Below are 5,258 nucleotides of genomic sequence, written 5' to 3' on the forward strand. Positions count from 1 at the left end.
GAGATCAAGGCCAGCCTGGTCTACATAGTGAGTTCCAGGCCAGCTGGTGCTACAGGGAGACCCTGTTTCAAAAAGACCAAAAAATAAAATAAAATAAAATAAAATAAAATAAAATAAAATAAAATAAAATAAAATGGATAATAAGCTAGCCTGGTATCCATGGTGCATACATTAATCCCAGCACTCAGGAGGCAGAGGCAGGTGGATCTTTGTGAGATTGAGGCCAGCCTGGTCTACATAGTGAGTTCCAGGCCAGCTGTGGCTACTGAGAGACCCTGACTCAAAAAACAAAAAGAGCAACAACAACAACAACAACAACAACGACAAAAACCCCCAGTAATTAGGAGAATGGGGTGTGGTAGTGCATGCCTCTAATCTCAGCATTGGGGGGGGTAGAGGCAGGAGAATCACTTCAAGTTCCAGGCCAGCCTAGGCTACATCACAAGACCCTGTTTCAAAACAAACAGCTGGGAGAGGTGGCACACCACTTTAATACCTGCATTTGGGAAGCAGAGGCAGATGGATCCCTGTGAGATCTAGGCAAGCCTGGTCAAGTTCCAGGCCAGATGAGGCTACAGGGAGACCCTGTTTCAAAATACCAACCAACCAACAAACTCCAGCAAGCAAGCAAACAAATGTAATTAGGTCAAAGGTACCAGTCTCTGAAGGGATTAACGTCCACCCTTGGAACTGGTTAGGCCTTTAGAGATTGGATGAGTTGTTTTAGACCTAGCTTGGCTTTTTTAGCAAGCTTTCTCTGTGTGGTCTCTGTATAATGTGTCCTGGTTCCCCCTTCTTCTTGTCTTCCCTTCCTGACTGCACTTCAGGAACTCAAACTGTGAGTCAGAATAAGCCTCTTTTCTTTACAGTGTTCTCAGCTGCCTGCATTTTTTTTACAGCACTGAAAACAGACTAACACATCTCATCAGCTCTCTTCATGCTGATTCTTATAGTTCAACTGTTTCCTTGTGTCCCTCCTCTGTGGGGCCTTCCCTGACCATGCTGGTCTCCTAGGCCTGACTTTGAGGAGCCCTAGGCATCTGCTTAAGGCTTTTTCCCATGGACTTTTTGTGGGCACCCTCTGAGGTTGGTATTGTCCCCAATTTATGGCTGAGGAGCCTAAGGCTTGCAGTTGGTGGCAGACTCTAGAATTGAACCTGGTCTGCCTGACTCAGATTCTATGCCCTTGATCATTCTGGAGCTCATTAGTGCTGGGCAGAGGATTGGGAAGCTATGGAGGATGAAGAGGGAGGAGGGGCAGCTGAGAAGGAGTTGTTTTTTTTACTCATTCTAGTTGGCACATGCCTGTAATCCCAGTGCTTTGGAGGTGGAGGCAGGAGGATCAGGAGTCATCCTTGGCTACAGGAGACTGTCTCAGAGACAAAACAAAATAAAATAACAACAACAAAACAAAAAAACATTGTGGTAGGTTTGGGAAAGTAGCTCAGTTGGTGGAGTGGTTGCCTACCATGCACAAAGCCCTGGATTCAATCTCCGGCACCACATAAACTATGCATGGTGGTGCATGCCTTTAATTCCAGCACTCAGAAACGGAGGATCAGGAGATCAAGGCCAGCTTGAGCAATATGAGATCTTTTCTCATAAAACTTCCCCCACCCCTGGGGCTGCAGAGACGGCTCAGCAGTTAAGAGCACTGGCTGCTCTTGCAGAGGAGTCATGTTCAGTTCCCAGCACCCACATGGCAGCTAACAACTGTCTGTAACTCCAGTTCGGGCGTATCCAACACCCTCTTTCTAGACTCTGTGGACATTGCATGATATAGGTGCACTTGCATACATGCAGGCAAAATATTCATACACATAAAATAAAAATAATAAATAAAATACATTAGTAAAAAACTTCCCTCAAAACAAAAATAAAAACAAAACACAGCTCCCTGCAAAAACCTCTCCATTCTTTCAGAAAATGAATGCACTTCTTTTTTGAAAAAAATCATATTTATATACTTCTCTCCATGTGTGTGTCTGTGTCTGTGTGTCTGTGTGTGCCATAGTGTATGTGAGAAGATCAAAGGATGACTTTCAGCAGTCAGTTCTCTCCTTCTACCATGTGGATCCTGGGGATCAAACTTAGGTCATCAGGCTTAGAGGCAATGCCTTTACCTGCTGAGCCATCTTGCCAGCCCAAAGAGCTGACCTCGAGGGCTCTCTAGGTCAGGTTTACAAGATGTTTTCTGTGTGGAGGGAAGCCTACCAGTAGGACTAATGAGTATGGGGTACAAATTGTGACCAGAGCACAGGTGCCAGGCCCAGGGGTTGGGGCCTGAAGTCAGGAAACAAGACATCAAGGAATGCACTGAGACAGCTTGCTGAATTCCCAAAGAGGGACCTCTAGTGCTACCTTGGGTGGGCCATAAGGAAGGCGTCCTGGTGCAACTGAGCTACTGAATGAATGAATAAATGGACTTTGCCAAGTAGGCATGGGACAGAGGGTGAACCAGTCAGAGGGCTGACTTCAGGGATTGTGGGTCATATGGCAGGGTTAGCATGCAAGGCCACTGTGATCAGTGTGCCAATCAATATGTACAATATGTCTGCAGAACAAGCCATACCCTAGTTTAAAATAATGAAGTTTCTGACTTCCTGTTCTTACTCATACAGGAGTATGATGAGTTCTGACTCACAGGTCACCCAGGGTTCTGATTTGAGACCTCTTCCCTTGGAGACTCAGATGATGGAGACTTTCCTACCTGCAAAGCTGTGTCACCTGCAGTGCCACGGCAGGAGAAGACATGTTGGCTATCATGGCAGAGGTCGGTACTAACATCACTACTCTGATCTCGCTGTTCCAAACCAGTCACACAGCCATTGTGAATTTCAATGGGGGTGTGGACGCAAACTTTAGCACTGGCTTACAAGGGAGACCAGAAAGATCTGGAACACTTCGCTTTTGATGGCTAGACTACGTGGGAAAGGGGATTAGGAACAAGATCACAGTGGACCTCAAGCTTGGATGTGTCCTGTGGGCAGTGAGATGTTAGACTGTGGAAAATGGAGGAGAAAAGAGGGTCATGAGGTTAAAAGCCTTGAGAAAGGTGCAAGAGAGGAGACAGAACCAGCCCAAGAGCAAACAATGGAAACAGGCGACAGTGCAGGTCAAGGTCCTGAGCTATTGAGACTTGGGACTTGCTTCAGTGACAGAGAGGCTGGATTGGTGACATAGTAAAGACTCTGGGACTTGTGCATTCATTCACAACAAGCCGTTTATTACAAAATTCGGAGGGTTTTTTATACATTACAAGGAACTGGCAGTCACATGGGGTATGGCAGTTACATACAAAGATTTAGGGCACAAAGGAACAGGGCATATAGCCTGGCACCAGCAGGATGCTTAAATTTTTACTCAAGCTCACCAATGCCTATCTGGTAATTTATTGGCCACAATGTTTTCTTTTTTACTGCTAAAAGCATGGTAAACTTTTAACTTTCAGCTCAGGAGTAAATCTTGAACCTGGCCTAATGATAGTTGAGTTATTTGTTTAGGACAGGGAGATGAGCTCAGGGCTGTTGACCAAGATGCTTTCCCATGGAGCAAGGAGCATTTTGAATTGGCTGCTTTACTCTTGCTAGCCCTGCAGTATTCTGCAAGACAGGGATATCAGAGCTGCTGTTTTCAGCGCCTCTCCCTTTAGCAGAGAACGTAGCCTGGACTTAAAAAGTTTTAGGCTCATCTCACCCTAGGACCTGCCATCCTGGTTTCCTACAAGAGATCAGAGTTCAGATGTGTGCACATGCCTGACCCTTCCCCAGAAGGACACAGTATGGAACTAAACTGGCAGGGTAGTGCATTCTCATAATCCAAACATTTGGGAGACTGAGGCAGGAGGATTTCAGTTTAAAATTTTATTTTTATTATATTTATTTATGGGTGTGTGTGTGTGTGTGTGTGTGTGTGTGTGTGTCTGTATTTGTGTAAGTATATGCCATGTGTGTGGGTACCTATGGAGGCCAGAAGAGGGCACTAGACTCCCTGGAGCTGAAGTTATCTGACTTCTTGACATGGGTGCTGGGAATGGAACTCAGGTCCTCTGGAAGAGCAGAAAGTGCTCTTTACTGCTGAGCCATCTCTCCAGCCTTGGCATTTTGCGTTTGAAGTCAGCTGGGCTATATAATGAGGACCCATCTCAAACACTCTGGAAAAAAAATCCAAATAAACACAGAACTAGAATTGTTCTATGGAGATTTCTCAGATTAGGACAAGGAGCATGGAGGCTGACTGACTTTATTTTGACAACTTCTGTTGTTAGCTTTGTGGCTATTGAGCTCTCTGCCAAGCCCCTTGGACAAGTGGCAAGTGTGGGCACTATTTGGCAATGTGCATTTCCTTCCTGTCCTAGAAGCTGTGGGAGAGAAGGAAAGGATAACATCACAGGTGAGGACTGCTTCTGATGTAGAGAGGAGGTAAACAGGCAATGGCTTTGCCATGTTCTAGGACCTTTTGGGGACTGCCACCCATTCCAGTGTTTGGAGGTGACACTGCATGGGAGTGAGTGCCCACAGGTAGGGAGGGCACAGTGAGGAGAGTGCCAGGAGAGACAGCATGGGAACACACTGGGGAAGGGCAGGTGGCATCCATGCATGGCTCAGTGGCTCCCCATGCATGGCTTGGTGGCTCTCCATGTGTGGCTTTGTGGCTATGCTAACATAAAGTCATGGTGGATGCCAGGGCCCACTGCAGAGCCTGCAAGGGGGAACTGGTAGGATGCTCTAGGACTGGACCTCACTCAGGTCCAAGTTCTTGGAGGGGCATTCCTCTGACCTTCCCACAGACTGAGGACATTAGTATGTCACCCTGTAGCAGAAGGAGCTATGGCTAAGAAGGTGAACCTTAAGAAACTAACCCTGGAGCCAGAGGCTCTGGGTTCAAATCCAACCTCAGTCATTGACTAGCTATATGACTTTGGACAAACTATTTAGTCTTTTCTGTATCTTTCTTTTCTTTTTGAGACAGGGTCTCATGTATCCCTGGCTCCCTTGAACTTGTCATGTAGCAGAGGATGACCTTGAATTTCTCATTCTTATTTATTTTTTATTTCTATTTATTATTTTTATTTTATGTGTATGCCTGTATTGCCTACATGTAGGTGAGTGCACCTGTGTCATGCAATGCCTGCAGAGGACAGAAGAGACTGTCGAATCCCCTGGAACTGGAGTTATGGACAGTTGTTAGCTGCCATGTGGGTGCTGGGATTTGAACCCAGGCCTTCTGCAAGAACAGTCAGTGTTAACTGCTGAGCC

Source organism: Nannospalax galili, unplaced genomic scaffold (assembly GCF_000622305.1).
Source record: "Nannospalax galili isolate Female #2095 unplaced genomic scaffold, S.galili_v1.0 scaffold1270, whole genome shotgun sequence".
NCBI lineage: Eukaryota > Metazoa > Chordata > Mammalia > Rodentia > Spalacidae > Nannospalax > Nannospalax galili.